Source organism: Peromyscus maniculatus, chromosome 12 (genome assembly GCF_049852395.1).
Source record: "Peromyscus maniculatus bairdii isolate BWxNUB_F1_BW_parent chromosome 12, HU_Pman_BW_mat_3.1, whole genome shotgun sequence".
NCBI lineage: Eukaryota > Metazoa > Chordata > Mammalia > Rodentia > Cricetidae > Peromyscus > Peromyscus maniculatus.
The window spans coordinates 42,466,113-42,484,755 of NC_134863.1; positions in this window are offsets into that span (position 1 = coordinate 42,466,113).

Genomic DNA, 18,643 nt, shown 5'->3' on the forward strand with positions numbered 1-18,643 from the left:
GGGGTGAAGAAACAAAGAGACCAAGGAGGGGGTGGGGGATAAAAGGAATAGCTGAAAGGAAGAAAGACTGTTACAATTAATACTAAAATATGCAACATAGTAAATTTTCTAAAATGCTACATTATCTTTTGAATTTTGTTCTGGGTGGGTTAGCCTGGGACATGACCCCCAACAGAGGTTTTAACTTAGTGTACGTGAAGTAGGTCTCTAAGATTGACAGGCTGAACATTGTTCTCAAGCGTTTCCTGGGAACCTCCAGGACTATACCTGGAGAAGTGCTACAAGTTTGTGTGCCTGAAGAACACCGTCAGAGAAAAGAGCCTGTGCTTGTCACTGAGCTCTGCCAGCAGAGAGGAGGCAGGCAGGATGACAGACAGCAGCTGTTGGGTTAGAATGTCTGGGGAAACAAGCCCAGGTGCTGGAAGGTTTATCAAGGCTCCAAGCTCCAAGGCACCCATCTGCTTTGGGGATATCTCACCCACGCAGGCCCTCCCTCATCTCCAGCTGTTGGACTGCCTTTTTTACCATGCCTTGTGGGTTACACTGAATGTGTTTCCCCAAAATTCATGTTCTGAAGCTCTGATAACCAATATGATGATAATATTAGGAAGTGATCCCCTTTAAAAGATAATACAAGATAAAGGAGGTCATAAGGGTGATTTCCTATTCTCTATACTAAAACGTGTACCCTTATAAACAGAAGGAATGACACCGGAGCTACCACCCTTCACCCTTTTCCTCTTCTCTGCCCCCTCTCTTCTCCTCTCCTGTTGAGACACCAAGAAGGTGACATTCTGGGCCAAGTGAAAGATTCACCCCTAACCAACCCTGCAACACCTTGAACTTGGACTTTCAGCCTCCAAAACTGATAAAATAAATTTCTGTTGTTCAAACCAACCAGTGAGAGATATTCTACCCTGGCAGCCAGGGCACACTGATAAACCATTGCTCTTCAGGTAGTCCTAAGGTAAGAGATCCTTCGTTGAGGCACCAAATCTGTAATTTACATTTGCTGTTCAACTTTCAAGGGAGAATGGGTCCCAGGAAAGCTGTGCAATATAATTTAAGCACAAGACTTGGCTTGGTAGAGGAATGATGATATACTGTCAAAGCAATTCCAGCCAAATGCAAGTTACAAAGAGGAATTTTGTTTCTCATACCTAATCTCTTTGCTTTTATTCCTTGTTTCCACGACACAGATTTTATTCCATATTGTCAATAGCTGATTTGAGCTAACTCTTCCTGGACTGGGTTGGGTTTTTTTTTTTCTGTCTTGGTTCCTTTTCTAGCTTTAAATTTTTTATTTCCATAGAGGTCATTTTTCAAACAACTTGGAGATAGTTCTGATTAAAAGATTCCATCAATCACATCCTCATTCTTTCAAAAGGAGAAGACACAGGAATTGTTGTATGTTCATTCAGTTTACCCAGCCCCCAACCCCTTATGTGCTAGGTACAGTTCAAGATATGGATAACTAAAACTGAGTAAAACAAGCAACATGAAAAAATAAGCAAAAATGAGGAACTAGTGCCATTCGTGTGGTGGTAGATGTTGCACAGAGAAAGCACAGGAAGGAGGGATAAGGGAGAGGTCCTGGTGAAATAGTGCTTAGAAACATCTCTCCAGGGCCCAGGATGGTGTGAAGAACATGAGGAACAGGCTGAAGCATGCCTGTCTCTGAGCAAAATCACCTCGGACAGGGGAAACAGCCCTTGCAAACTTCCTCAGTGAGACCAGGCTTGATATTTTTTTTAATAATAAGAAAGCTTGTATAGTGATGATGGAATAAGAGAGGAGATAGTTATGATGTGAATAATAAATAAGAATTTATCATGCAAGCTCTTTCAGACCACTGAAATGATGATATCTACAGTCCGAGTCAGAGGAAACCCAATGGATGGAGGACAAGAAAAGACCCATCTAATATGCTTTGAAATGATAGATTCAAATGTAATGTATAGTCCATTGATGTTTTTTTAAAAAGCACCTCCTGTCTAGAAGGTGGATCAGCTGGGAGGCATTTCCATTATTTGCAATGATGTAGACTAGATAATGAGATGGTGCAGGTATGAGATATATTCAAAAGGTAGATGCCTGACCTCATAGTACTCAGGAGGCAGAGGTCAACCTGAGCCACAGAGTTTGAAGTCAGCCTAGGATTTTATGAGATCCCATCTGTAAAAAGGAAAGGAGAGAGAGAAACAGAGAGAAAGATAAGTTTTGTTAAGGACTGAATATATTTTCAGAAAGAAAATAAATGAGAATGTTATAAATTTTATGAATTGAATAAGCCCATCTAGAATTAAGTATTTTAGTAAAAGAAAATGGATGCATCTGTCTCGGCTGCCTATAAAAATTTAGAAGCTGAAACATTAATACTTAAATTGTTGAGTGTTTCCCTTCTAATGAAAACTTGTCATTTGCACAAGTATTTAAAGTTACAGAAACATGACTAAATAATGTCTGGTAATTTTAGTTTTATAAGATCAAAATGTGTGTGGATACATACATACGTGAGTGTGTGTGTGTGTGTGTGTGTGTGTGTGTGTGTGTCCAGAAGATCTTCCTGTTCATAAAATCAAAAAGAGGCAACTAAATGAACTGATTATCTCCATTTATCCTTTAGATAAATAACAGTAAAATTGTGCAATAGGTCAAAATGTTTGTTTGGCCAGTGAAATGAAAACATCAGAAAGGTAGAAACACATATAGTTTATGAGTCTTTTTGAAATGTGTTTCTTTCTTTTAGGTAATACTGCCTCCAGCAAGTCTCTGAATTTTAGAGATGAAATCAAAAGCATGATTCACTCTAACTCTGAAGGTGAATGCAGTATTAAACTAAAAATTCATCTATGTTTTTATAAGTAATAGATATTCACATACTCCAACAGTACGCATGGTCACGCATACCTGGTTAGAAGTAGTTTTACTAGAACTGAAGAAACGATTCATAGCTATGAGCCAGAGTTTTACATCTGATACTCATATAATGGGCTTCTCCTAGATTTATATAAAAGCTTTATTTTAAATACCATGGAGCAGATATTTAAAAGATAGAAGACCTGGGCATGGTGGGTCTTTATTTTTCTGTTTTCAAATCTCCATGTGTATGGATTTTTAAAAGATCTCCCATGTATATGTCAGTGATGTTCTTGATTTGTGAGTTTATTAGGAGGCTAGACTAATGATTTTGTGACTAATTCATACAAAGAGCCAACTATAAATATATCTTACTTGAAATAATCCCACTCTGAAACAAGAAAACCACTGACATCTAAACAAAAAAGATGTTCTTTAATGTCACCTGCCTTGAAGAAATAAAATTGTACCACTGAACTTATGAAGGTTTGAAGGCAGCTAAGCAACAGATGTGTGAAGAAAAAATTAAAACTTTTCTTTGATATTAAAAAAAATCTGGTCAAATTTTCCGTTGGTCTAATGGTACCATAAGCCTGCAACCCCAATTGCTCAGGAGACAGTAAGATTGCAAGTTCAAGGCCAGCCTGGGCAAACTAGCAAGATCTTGTCTTGAGATTTTTTTTTTAAATGTAAAAAGGCCTGAGATACTAGAATATTTGCCTAGTATGTGTGGAGCCCCACATTAAATCACCTTACTGAAAATTTAATTAAATTTCCCCATATAGCTATTTGCAATAGAGCAGAAGAGATTATTAACTGGATGATACACATACTAATTATATTTCTGAAAAGATCATGAAGCATTGGAAGCTACCACAAAATGTTGAAAGCCCCCAAGTGGCAGCAGGCTCCAAATGAGGAAGCAGGCAGCCACATTTCAAAGGAAACATAAAATTAGACATCCTATATTATAATTTTAATAAGCTTTTAGAAAATATATCACACGATAACAATATGTTTTTAATATATTCAAAGTAAGAACACATATAGTCTGTGAATCTATTGTTTATAAATTCATGAAAGCAATAGAAAACATTCTAAAAGGGTTTTTTGTTTTGTTTTGTTTTTCGTTTTGCATTTGAAGGTGGCAGGTGGTGGCAGGTACTAATTTCAGTATTCTATAAAATCCCACATCCAAAACTGACAGCAACATGGCTACAAGAGAAACTTCAACAAATATAAATGGACTCCAGATACACAAATACTCTCAAAGATTACAATGGAAATCAGTTAGAAAGTAGCAAAAATGTCTCAACTTACCTAAAAACTACAATAATCTAGATACAATGTCACTAACTGCCAAAATACACAAAGTGGGGCAGTAGAGTCAAGATCTAAGAAAGACATCCAAATGTGCATTGACAAGTAATCTTGCTGGGTGATGGGATCCCAAGGGCAATTTTATAGGAAATTACCTTATTTTCTTCCACTGAGTCTAGAACAATCTGACATCCACATACCAATAAGTTATCATCAATGTAACTCTCATTTCTAAAAACTGATATTCAAAAATTAACTCTGGTGTCTCAAAGATCTAAATGTGAGGCCTAAAATTTCAAAAGATCTAGACCCAAATACAAAGGAAAATCTATCTGATTCTCAGCACTTTTAATAGGCATATTACCAGAAGCTCAACCCATAAAATGAAAAATTAATCTTGACTTCATAAACATGTGGAACACTTAGATTTTATTTTTGAAATCTAATCTCGAAAATAAAACCTCAAACCAAGGACTGGTAGACTATGTTGGTAAACCACGTATCTCATAAAACACTTGTATTCAGAACTCAGCAATAAAAATTTAGCTTCCTTAAAAGGAACAGACAAACAGTCCCTTCAGCAAAGAACAGAAGGAATGAGAGATAAGCACATGAAAACATCATTAACGTTGCTCAACACCATTAGTCATGAGGGAAATAAAAATTAAAACAAAAAGGAGATAGCACATTGGAATATCACACGTACTGGAAAGGAAGTCGGAAAAATAGGATTCTGTATGCTGTCAGTGGGATGTCTAAAGTAGGGCAAACAGTTGTAATTTAGCTTTAAACTTAAAAAAAATAAAAATAAAGCTTAGTTCCTCCCCCACTCACTGCTCTATTGCTGTGAGGAGACACCATGCCCAAGGCAGCTGTTATTAAAAAGAAACATTTAACTGGGGGCTGGCTTACGGTTTTAGAGGTTTAATCCATTATCATCGTGGCAGGGAGCCTGGTGTCACACATGACACGGGAGCAGTAATGAGAGCTATATCCTGAACCACAGTCTGGGGGGGGAGAGAGAGAGAGAGAGAGAGAGAGAGAGAGAGAGAGAGAGAGAGAGAGAGAGAAAGAAGAGAAGAGAAGAGAAGAGAAGAGAAGAGAAGAGAAGAGAAGAGAAGAGAAGAGAAGAGAAGAGAAGAGAAGAGAAGAGAAGAGACTTAGACAGAGAGAAAGACAGGGAGACAGAGACAGGCAGAGACTGGGCCTGGCATGGGCTTTTGAAACCTCAAAGCCCACCCCCAGGGAAACACTTCCTCCAACAAGGTAACACCTCCTAATCCTTCTAATCCTACCAAAAGAGTTCCTCTCCCTCTTTATGTAAGCATTCAAATATGAGCCAATGGGAGCCATTCTTATTCAAACCACCACAGCTTCAGTTGTAGCATCAAGTGAGCTTGGACATCACTAAATTTAGTCAATCTGATTTTCTTGAACCAATCCACAAGTTACTTTTTATGCTGTCATCTTGGAGTCTAAATGTCAGGCAATGCCTGGAGTCACAGTGAGGAGCTGCTTGCTTTGTGTGAAAACCAGTGAAGCCCCCAAATGGGAGAAATGGTGGGCCACACTGGAAACAGAGCCAGGCAGTGGTGGTCCACACCTTCAATCTCAGTACTGGGAAGCCCACGTGCTTTTAATCCCAGGAAGTGATGTCTGGGCAGAGAAAGGTATATAAGGTATGAGGAAACAGGACTCACTCTTTTTAGGCTGAGGATTTTGTAGAAGAACGAAGTAGTAGCTGGCTGCTCTGCTTCTCTGATCTTTCATCTTTCACCACAATATCTGGTTCCAGTTGTTTTTTATTAAAAGACCATCTAAGTATTGAACAACATATTAATATAAGAGGATAGGTTGTATATGATACATATATAGATAGATATATGTGACTTAGCCCTTATACTTCTAGTTATTTCTTCAAACACATGAAAACACTTGGTCTATAGAAAAAATGATCAGAAATGCCCCCAAACTGGAAATAAGTGCCTATTAGAATGTAGTAAGTGAATGGGTGATCACTGAGACATTTGTATACAGAGAGAAATCAATATGATGCAATGGTTAATATTGATTGTCAAGTTGGCAGGATCTCAAATCATGTATGAGAGAAGCTTCTGGGCCTGCCTGTGAGGAATTATCTCTATTTGTTTAAGATTGGAAGTTCTACCTCCTGTGGGTGGTTCCATTCCCTTGGCTGGGGTCCAAAGTTGAATTTAAAAAAAAAAAAGTATTCTGAGCGAGTTCAGCACACTCTCTATCCTGAGTGTGGATGCAACATGACCAGTTACTTAAAGCTCACATTGTCTTGGCTTCTGCACCATATAGACTGTAGCCTGAAACTGTGAGCTGAAATAAACCCGTAGGGGATTTGATCACAACAATAGAGCACATGCATATACGCACACGCACACACACACATGCATGCATGCACGCACACATGTATATAACTTTACCATATAGCAAAAGTATAGTCAATGGCCAGATGACAGTGTGTTTGAATCTTAAAGCAGTTTCTTGACTGAATGCAGCCCCACAGGAAGGGGATATGCCACTTGATTTCATTTATATTTAATGTTAGGAAATGGGAAGTACTCCATAAATATTGGAAGCAATCTGAGGTTGCCTGAGGATGGGAATATATTGCTGTGGGAGTGAGGGACTATAAAGGGCCTTGAGGAAGCTCAGAGGGTGATAGATATGGTCATTGTCACAGTTGTTCCAGATTCACTCACATACATATGTCAAATTATGTGCTACATACATAGTAGATATAGCTTATTTTTATTTACTGAGGTTCCACAAAGCTACTAAAATTATTTGAATATGTGTTAGATAGTGATTCACTTAGGATGAATTTAATATTGATATTTAAATTGATAATAATGAATAATACCATATCATAGTAAAGAAGTGTTTTTGATAGGTGGGGTTCACTCAGATCTCTTTGGAGAATTTTATCCTTTGAAATAATACTTCTTAGTTTTCATAATAGTGGTTAATTTATTTTTGTTATATTTTGTATAAGTTATATTGTGATTTATGTCTGAAGTGAACTTAATATTTAAAAACCAGAATAGAAGATGATAACTATATCTTACAAAAGTATGATTATACTTCTAAAGTGAAGGTTGTCACTATAATGCCTTAACTAGAAGTCAGAATATACCTTTAATTATCTCCACAAGCATGTTCCAGGAAACACAAATTCATATATCAAGAGTGTCTATTTGTAAAATATCTGAAAAAAAGAGATTTGTACACAGTTATATATGTGAATGTATGAATATATGGTGTGGTTTTTATAATGAAAAGCTGGGATTTCATGTAGATTTAAACATTGGCAAGAAAGTGAGATATTTTAAGGATAATTGAATACCTAAGGATGTGTGCAAGATTCTCAAGAGAACGAGTCACCCTGCCTCAATTATATTTTGTATTTTAATAGAACTATTCAAGATTTAATGTCATGTCTTCTTGCAAAAGCAAGTAGAAGCCTAAGAACTCTCTGGTAAAAAGACAAATAAAATATGGAAATTGTTTTACTTTTCCCCTAATGCAACAATGGCTCAGTCCTGGGTGGAAAATGAAATGAATTTGCTGAGGAGAAATACTTTCTACTAATTAATTAGTTCATTCTTCTTACTTTTAAAATTGATCTCCTTACATAAAAAAGAAAAGTGTTCTTCTCATCCTGTTGAGAAGTATTCCTTTGAAGGATTCTTGTGCCAAAATAAAAGGGGGACTTACCAAGTATTTTACAGGAAGAAACAAACAAACAAACAAAAAATTACCACAAACGTTGCAGTCCCAGGAAGCTAAATGATGAAACGAAAGAGGAGAAATAAACAAACAGAAACTCAGAATCTAATTTTGGAATCCCAAATCCATTGCATCTGGCAAGAATGTGAAAGGATGAAGAAGTTCTTGTCCAGCACGGAGCAATGAAATAATTGTCTGTGCAACAGGAATGGGGTTGCTACAGGCAGTGGTACAGAATGCATTGCTAGAAAAATAAAGTTTCGATTCAGCAAAAATCCACATCCTGTTAAGTCCTTGAAGTGCCTTGGCGGCCATTTTGCTTTTCTCAACACGTACTGGGTGCTAAAAGTAACCCCATAACTAATTCAGAACAACCATGATGAATCTTCCTTATCTCGGAAGAGGTGGAAGCTTTGGGTAAACGCAGAGGTCTTAACATGGAAAAGAGAGCATTCCTGGGTCAGAGTTAACACCATAGGAAGTTGTGTTTCCTGACGTTAGAAGCTAAGACCTTGACTCCCAGCTTCAAATATTCCCTTATGTCCTAAAGAGGAAGGATGTGCTGAGAACAACAAGATAAACTACCATGTCTGGAAACATGGGTAAAGCAGAGAGAATGAAAGCTGATGATAGATGAGACATGGCCTCTAAGAGCTGAGAAATACAATGCTAAGAATGAACTTCATCTAATGGGCTGTACTAGGATGGTGGTAGGTTCTCTAAAATAGTGACTTGATGCAAAAACAGTAAGAAAGGACAGTTCTACATCTTCTACCAATAATCTGACAAGGAGAATGCAATAGCCGGTACTTCTCCCTGTATCTTCTCTGTGAAAACTTCAGTTAACTGAATGAATCTTTAACTCACATTAAGTGCTTAAGGCAGGCTAATTTAATTGTATCCCAAAACCAAAGCCATGAGGTGAATCTTGTAATCATACCTTTTCTCTTAAATGAGGAAATTCAAATGTAAAGAGTAGTTAAGATTCTTATTTATTTATTTATTTATTTATTTATTTATTTATTTATTTATTTATTTTACTCTTTGGTCTTTGGGGTCCTGCTACCTGGTCTGCAAATAAATACATGGAGTATATAGTATACTTATTATTAATTATGAATGCCTGGCCTTAGCTTGACTTGTTTCTAGCCAGCCATTCTTTTTTTATTCTTTTCTTTTCTTTTTTTTTTTAGTATCAACACACTAAACTTCATATGATTTATTTTAAATGATTGCTGGTTCCAGATAATTAAAAACCACAAGCTGTATGGAGGCAACTGTAATATACAGTGGGTTTTTTTTTTTTTTTGGTTTTTTTTTTTTGCTTTTTGTTTGTTTTTTTAGGAGTTCTTTCATAATCACATAACAGTGGAATGTAATTTTTAAAAATACAAATGGCATTTATAGCATAGGACTCTGTGGTAGAATCAGCAAATTAAAGATAAACATCAGAGAAAGGTTCTGAAAAGTGAGGCATGTCCTATTAGAATTGACTTCTTCCTTTCTATGGCCTTCTGTTAAGAGAAAGAGAATTTTTTTCAATATTGCTATTAAATGTGATATTGTTATTGAATATTAACATTCTTATTTCTTCACAGGCAAAAGAATAAGATTCCTCCTCCAGCAACCAAGTGTACAAATAAGTTCATCACTGGGATAAATATCTGAAAGGAACAGCTTGCAGGTAGAAAGATTTATTTGGGCTAAGGATTTGAGAAGTTTCCACTCACAGTCCAAGTGCTCCATTCCTAAGACTACAGTGAGGCTGAAATACTGTGGCAGAGGGAAGCACATAAGTAAAGTTGCTCACCTCATGGCAACCAAGAAACAGAGAGAGGCAGACAAAAGAAGTAGCTGAGAATCTCATATGTCTTTCTAAGTCAGGCCCTCAGCAACTTCCAATTTTACCTTACTTCCCAATAATTTCATCCCACACCAAATCCATTAAAGGATTAAACCAAATAATGAGTCCCGATTATTCCCTCAGTCAGCAGCTCGAACTAAACTTGCAATTCATGAGCATTTTGGAGTTTGTTTCATACCCAAACTATGACATCAGCAGACTCCACAACTACCAAAAGACTATGCTTCTTATAATAATATACAAGAAGAGGGACATGTGTTTGAGCAAAACTGAGAGTCCTCTTAAAAATAACAGATGGATACCCAGCAGTCTACTACATCAAGTCCTAGCGTAACTTTGTTGGTAGTTATTACTTTAACAGTTGTCACATGGAACTATATCCTATGACTCACGGGGAAGGAATGAAAGTAAGATTAATGTTTACACGTGAACAATAAATATACAGCAATAATTTTCATTCATTGTATAATGAATGAAGCAATCACTTTGCATACACAAAGAAAGAAATTAATTCCACTACAATAGACCCTCTAAAACTACTTCCATTCAAACCCTAGCTCTTGGTTCTTCAGCTTTTGTTTTACATAAAAACACTAAAGAATGTTTCAGACTGAAAATTTAGCTATCTCAATAGTGTACACTCTCAAGGCTATGGGAACTTGGGTCACCTAGGTTAAACAGAGATAATCTACATTGGTTAAATTCCCCTCTGAGCATTAACATCTTGAAGAACACCGTCCCTGCATGTGCACAAGGATGCCATACGTCCAAGTGAGTCCCATAGTCTGTCATGTTACTCTGACTGAACATAGTTACTTACTAAGGCTTTAAAAGAATAGAATTTCCATTTCAAAATAATCACAACAAAATAACAACATTCTAATCTTTAGTAGTTCACAAAATACACTTCAGTCTTTTTAGACAGCCATCACGATCAGTCTTGTTTGTTTTTTAATAATATTTTATTTTATAATTAACTTAATTTCACATATCAGCCACGGATTCCCCCATCCTCCCTCTTCCCACCTCCCAGCCCTCCCCCCCCAATCCACACCCCACTCCCACCTCCTCCAAGGCAAGGTCTCCCCTGGGGAGTCAGCCCAGCCTGGCAGACTCAGCCAAGGCAGGTCCAATCCCCTCCTCCCTACACCAAGGCTGAGCAAAGAGTCTCAGCATAGGCCCCAGGCTCCAACAAGGCAGCCCATGCACCAAGGACAGGTCCTGGCTCCACTGCCTGGGGCCCTCCCAAACAGCTCAAGCTAATCAACTCTCTCACTTATCCAGAGGGCCTGGTCCAGTTCCATGAGGGTTCCTCCACCGTTGGTTCACAGTTCATGTGCTTCCACTAGTTTGGCTATTTGTGCTAGTGCTTCCTCCAAACATGGTCTCAACATCTCTTGCTCATACAATCCCTCCCCTCTCTCACCAATTGGACTCCCAGAGCTCAGCTGTGGATCTCTGCATCTGCTTCCACCAGTCATTGGATGAGAGTTCTATCATGATAGCCAGGGTGTTCGGCCATCTGATCACCAGAGCAGGTCAGCTCAGGCACTCTCTGGACCATTGCCAGTAGTCTACAGTGGAGTTATCTGTGGATTTCTAGAGACCTCTCTAGCACTGTGCTTCTTCCTATTCCTCTGGGGTCTTCATTCATCATGGTATCTCCCTCACCATTCTCCCACACTGCCCCTGATCCTGTTGGGACCTCCCTCTCCCCTAAGCTCTGTTTCCCTAGACCTTTGCCCTCCATTAACCCCCCCGACCCCCAGTTTGCTCATGTAAATCTCATCATTTATTTCTCTGTCTTTGGGCAATCCTTGTGTTTTTCCTAGGGTCCTCTTTGCTAGGTAGCCTCCCTGGAGTTGTGAGTTGCAGTCTGGTTATCCTTTGCTTTACATCTAGTATCCACTTATGAGTGAGTACATACTATGTTTGCCTTTCTGAGTCTGGGTTACCTCACTCAGGATGATTTTTTCTAGTTCCATCCATTTGCCTGCAAACCACATGATGTCATTGTTTTTCTTTGCTAAGTAATACTCCATTGTGTATATGTACCACATTTTGTTTATCCATTCTTCAATTGAAGGGCATCTAGGTTGTTTCTAGGTTCTGGCTATTACAAATAATGCTGCTATGAGCATAGTTGAGCATGTGCCCTTGTGGTATGATTGAGTAATCCTTGGCTATATGTCCAAGAATGGAATAGCTGAGAATGCAAGTTTGTACAGCCACTTGGGAAATCAATATGGAACTTTCTTAGAAAATTGAGAATCAACCTCTCTCAAAATCAGTGTTGTTTTATAGATAAGGATGCTGACTGCCTTCAAATATCACCACTGAGGAAATAATGAGGCAGGTTTTCCAAACCAAGTCTACTTAATTCTCAAACACATAAAAATAATAGCTGCTCTTCTTTATCCTCCTCTTCCTTGCCTTCTTTCACCTCTGTCTTTTTCTGCTCCTTCTCATCCTCCTCCTCTTCCATGTCTTCTTCCTCTTCCTCTACCCTTTCTCCCCTTCTTTCTCCTCTTTTTCCCATTTGATTAGTTTACAAATCTCAAAACCAAGGTATTTTAATAATATTATTACTTCTTAAAGTTCTAAGTTTTTTTGAGGAACAAATATCTGTCTGTCATTCCTTTACATGTTTGTGTTTGCCAAAATGCATTCTGATGCCACACTAAAGACCCCTCTACAGTATTTGATTGACATATATGTTCCAATTACACCTGTTTCCAGGAAAATACTGGATTGGATATCAGCTGCAGTTTGATACCAGCTTGGCTTCTGCCCTTCTGCAAATCTGTCCTGATGGTCTGTGTTGAAATAACTGGTTAAGAATAACTTTTTATATTAAATTAAAGGTCTTGCCAATGAATCACCATATTTTGGAATTATTATTAATATCCTTACTGTTACATAATTAATCCTCCTAATTTCCTTTCTTTATTAAAATATTACATAGCTAAGTCGATCTTTGTTGCTTTACTAAAATAAAGTTGAAGAGGAAAAATTAAAATATTTCATGTGCACACGTCTACAAATTTTATTAAAGAATAAAAGGAAAACCATAAAAAACTTCGAAATGACAGTGGAGAATGAAAACTTCTGAGTCAGATTGCATGGGAGTGTTTTTACTTTGGACTTCTTACCTCTAAGGTTGTATTTTAATCATCTACCTTTAAATGATAATAACTTTTTAAACATGGAAATAAATAATAGAAAGTATAAGACATATGAAAAGAAAAGGAGAAAGTTCACAAGGAAAGGACCAAGGAAGAGGAAGTTTGTTGATAATTATGAATGCTCCTTATAAAGTCACTGTGGAACATTAAAACAAACCTCAGCAGAGCTGAATTCACTTGAGATCATCTCGACCTTTCAATTTTGGAGAGTAGAGGAGAAAGACAAGATTTGTGAAGAGTAAAGATTCTCTAGGATGTAATTTATGTGTTTATGTACATGTAGTATCTTTGTATGAGAGCATGCAGATGTGTAGCAAAGTATGCATGCCTGTGAGTGAACAGAGGCTAAAAGAGGGTATTGGATTCCTCAGAAATACAGTTAACAGCATTTTCAGGATTCCTGGGTGCTGGGATCTGGAATCTGGTCCTCATGATTGGGGAAAGGCTCTTAGTTTCTCCTGTGCAGAATTTGTGAAGATTCTCAACTACTGTTTAGAGAGCCTGCAACATATGGTGTATGTATGTGCACACATTCCTATTGTGTTTGTGTGTGTGTGTGTGTGTGCGTGTGTGTGTCTATGTTTACATGTTTATGAGAGATAATGAAAAGAAAGAAAAGAAAGAATTCACTAGATGTAGCAGCAGAGATGCTTTGAAAAGAGTGAAATCCTCAGTCTAAATGTTAGAATATTTGTGAGAGACTCTTTGGCATCCAGTAGAAAATGCCTCACACTGAAAAAAAGCATGAATCTGGCTTAAGTGTAGGCTGCACAGCAGGAAGTGACTCCATCCAGAAACAGGACTCAGAAACATGGCTCAAGTGATTATGAGATACTAAAGTGCTTTGTCAGCATCCACCCCTTACAAAATCAGGACACTTTACCGGGAACTCACAGGATGGACAGTCACTTCCAAACTGCAGACTGCAGTAAAATTACTTATGAAGGATGTGTACGTAAAATTTCTTTCTCGGTGAAATAAGAATTTGATTTTTAATGGAAAGTTCAGATAAACTATTTCACAAGAAAAAAATAGAAAAATATTTGAGATTGGCTGTGCAAATTGACTATGGTGGATTTAGTATTTTGTGTTTCTTGATTGTGAGTGACATTGTAATTCTAGATTCCAAGCTATTCACTTTACTATCAAGAAATTCTTTTTGCATCTCTGTCATTTTTAATATTGATACTGTGTCAGTATATACATTTTGTTTACTCTGGATATTTATGGTTCTTAATAGAGCAGATAAGTATACCATATTCTTTACCATAGGTGAAATAACAGAGCATAATAAAATTTGTACTTCTTTAGTACAGAGTCTGGAAAGAACTCTACTAACTATTCTGTAAGCTGTATATTCTATAACAACTAATTAAAATGGTGAAATGATTTGAAGAAAAACCCATCCCATGCTTGTTGGGGGAAACATGACATGTTTAAGATTCATCATCAGAGTGAATTCAGTGAACTTCATAGAAACCTAATTGTGTTCATTTCTTGATGTGCTAGGCTGCCCAAAAACTTTGCAAAAATGGTGATGCACTTTTGAGCCTGGAGGGAGTTAAATGCATCAATGGCATATATATACTCATATGTGATCTGATAAAGACAATAAGGAATCTAGAATTTAGTGAATCTTGCTCAGTGACTGTGGCCACTTCCTTAACACGTCTGCAGGATATTGCATCATACTTCAGCCCTTCAATTAGAAGTTTCTCGGCAGGACAGTCATCTGTCATGTGCATCCTGAAGCAGTGCTATTCTGCTGTCTACTCATTATTTTAGCCTGTTGTCGACCCTTTCTTTTAATTTGATACTGAGGGGGTGTAGGAAACAGTATCCTAAAATATGACACCTTAACATTCTGAATATTTTAGTGCGACAAAAGCTATAGAAGTAGGGACTAGGGAAATGGCTCAGTGGATAAAGTGCTAGCTGCTTAAGCATGAGGACCTGAATTCATATCCTCAGAGTCATTGGAAAAGCAGGCTATTGTGGCCCATGTTAATGACTCCAACTCTGGGAAAAAGAGACACATGGACATTGAGAGCTTTTTGGCTAGCCAACATAGCCCAAGCAGAAAGTTCTAGATTCAGTGACAGATCACATCTCTAAGAATAAGGTGGAGCATGATAGAGGAAGACATCCAACACCACCAACCTCTGCTTTCTACATGCATACACATGGTAAGTGTACCCCATATACACACAGATATATGTAGAATGATAGATGATAGATAGATAAATAGATATATAGGTAGATACTTGATAGATGATAGATAGGTAGGTAGATAGATGACAGACAGATAGATAGATAGATAGATAGATAGATAGATAGATAGATAGATAGATAGATAGAGTTGGAGAAATAAATGATAGGGAGATAGATGATAGCTAGATAATACCTGATAGATAGATGATAGATATAGTTATAAATATCACACACACAAATACACAACCTATCTGCAAATATTGAAAAAAAATAATGATATTTCTGAACTAGAAATAAAGATTCCTCTTGTACATTTCTCACCTGAAGCAAACCATAGGAAAAATTTCCCCTACCCTTGTCTCTTGTCTCTCCTAAAAATTCTGTGCATCAAGTGTCCTGCTGAGTATCAAGAGGGAAGGCTAACTAAAGCTGCCAAAAAGAACTGGAACAAACAAGCTTTGCTAGGTCTCCGCAGGTTTATTACCATTAGATCCTGCCCTGGTTTTCTCTTCTCATTCTTCCGTAGTCCTATCTTTGCGTCTATATTGAAGGTCATGTGGCACCCGAAGCTTACATTCCATAAATTGCTATGTTTTCCTCTTGTAACTTGTCTCTTTTTCAGTAGCCTTAGCTGTAAAGCTTTTGATGTTTGAGGAGAGGCACAATAGTATACTTAGTGCTTAAAGGTCCAAACCAATCCTGGTGACTGGTCATTACCTCCCTCAGACTGAAGGTCCTCCAGGCTTTGGAAGAAAAAAAACACCAACTAGACTTGTGGTAGAAAATATGCTTTTTTTCTCTCTCTCTCTTATAGCCTGGATTTACCTCATTTTTTTTTATTTCAGTTGTACTAGACCATCTCCTTGAGCTCTATGTATACTGTCCTCAAATCTGACCCTGTAGAAACGCCCCCCACACAATCCATCAATCCTCCTTCATCTGCCACAGACAGACACAAGACTAGAAAAATCAAATCAGTGATGGCAGAGTAGAGGAAAGCAGAGTAAATGTACTTTGAACATCATGGCATTAGACAAAAGTGCAGTGTTCATGGAGTTCTTGTCACACAAGTTAGCAGGTGGAAGTATTGAAGGGATTGGTCATATTTGCATTTCCACCAGATAGTTGCCTTCAGGGCTAAAGCCAAAATTGTAAACCCTTAACCTCAAACTACTAAGGAATGGTCAGAATAGCTAAGGGATTTCAGTGTGACTTTTCTTATTGCCCTTCTTAGTTCCATGAGGAATGGAAAAATACAGCTTTAACTGTCTTCAGAATTTTCATCACCTCTTCATTTAATTTGAGGGGTTTTTTTTGTGGCCTCAAGGCATCCTTTGTAATAAACCTGAAATGATGAGAGTGCAGCTGATGGTGACACAGGATTTTCTCATGGATTCTGGGCTTGTTTCTAATTGAGCCCTAGACTCATCCCGCTGCAGTGTGTTAGGCCGGTCACTATGTCTTTGTCTAGCAGTTCAGTGGAGCGGCTTACTAATGCTTTTTAAATATCTGCTGACTGTGGAGGGGAACTCCTGTGTAAGGCTCCAGGTCTCACAGTACGCTTATTTGCTCTGTAATCCACCTGCACTATCTCTGCCTTCCTGCTTCTTCTGGCTCTCTGTGTTTTAGATGTAGCCCTTCTGGCAGTTTTTCGCAATGCATTGAAGAGTTCTGGGAAAATACATGGAAGAGTAGCACTTACATATGTGTCACCAGTAACAGAAGTATAACTATTATGTTAATGCCAATATATCCTTTCTTGAATAGCTAAACGTTTTTAGGCTTTGACAATTATTTTAGATAGTATAAAGGATAATGATTCTCTTCTCAATGGAGCTGTTGGTTTCCAGCTTCTGTGCAAGGCAATATAGTCCAAATTAGAAATAAATAGTTCCAGTAATATGTGTAAAGTAAATACTTTCAGGATATTTCAATATGAAGCCAAAATACTTAACAAAAAAGGCGCAATCAGTAGAGAGTGGAGGCACTTGTCTTTTCAAAGGCAGCTTCACAATACCTAAGCTTTCTCTTTTTTTTATCCATTCATGAAGAAAGGTACCAAGACTACAAATTTCACTGACGTGTTAGTCAGCTGTTACTTAAATATTTAATGCCAATGGTTTTCATGGTTCCTTTACAATAACAATTAATTTTAACATTACCGATGTTCTATGGTACAATTTTCCTAGAAGAGGTAAGTACCATTAAAGATAAAATTATCTAGATTCCATATCTTTCGTAACTTTAGGCAGAGGCAAGCTGGTAAGTGGAGGGACCTAAGGAAGTTGAAGAATCCGAACAGATGGCAGCACGGTTCCAGCATGCCAGCACACTCCAATCTGCAGTCGGCTCCAGGTTTTGCCAAGGCCAGAAACAGTGAAACTGATACTAGAAGCTTGATCCAGCAGAAAAGGCTCACAGTCCCCTCGGGTCCTTAAGAGCAGGTTTCCTGGCTCCAGCACAAGGAGCCCTATGTGAGGCAGCGTTGCCCAGAAGTGCCGTGCATGCTGACCTTCTGGAAGCTCGCGTGTTAAAGCATATGGTCCTTTTCAAGGCATAAAGAGATGGGTTTCTCTCTGTGACAGCCATGCTTGAAATAGATAAATAGACTTACGGGGACAAAGTGGCTTGTGTCTGGTGTCTCTTTCGTTTGTTTTTCTGTTGTTGTTGGTGGTGGTGGTGGTGGTTTGTTTGTTTGGTTGGTTTTTTCCTATTTGTGATCAAGAAGTCCTTCCCTTTGTGTATTCTTTCTTTAATATACGTGGAGTATATTAGGGTGACACAGTTAATTAACTTTGAGACGTGTGCTTATAGATATACACCCTCAATGAGCAGCTCAGAAAAGCTTTGAAAAAATACTGAACAATAAAAATAGCGATAAATAAACAAACAAACAAAAAAACCAATAAACCAAAGCAAATTTCTTTTGGCTCTTTGATGTCCTTTCAGTTGCCAAGAAGATGGCAAATTAATAATTAGACCGCAAGAATATCCCACCTTCTGAACGAGGTCATTTTGATTAGTGTTGCAATTAGTACCCTGTGAGGAAGCTGCATTAAAAGTCTTTGGTAAAATGTTTGTGAAACAAGGGTCAAATGCTAGCGAATTTTAATATTTAAACTTTGAGCTGCCTGTTATCTGTAACAGTGAAGAAACAAAATGTCCAATACTCAGAGGCTGGTAAAACAAAGCTTTCTATTATATGTGTGGGGCATTCAACAGCCAAAGGAGTCATTTTCTAGGAACATTAAATAGAATGAATGTGTTGGGTCATTCCCACACTGCTGTGGCAGAATATTTGATCCTGAGTAACAAGTGAGAAGTAGAAGCTCACTCTCTCACAGTTCCCGAGGATGAGAATTCCAAGGTCGAACATCAGCATCTGAGGAGAGTGTTTTTGCTACATTCTCTGAAGGAAAGGAACGCTGTATTCTCACATGGCAAA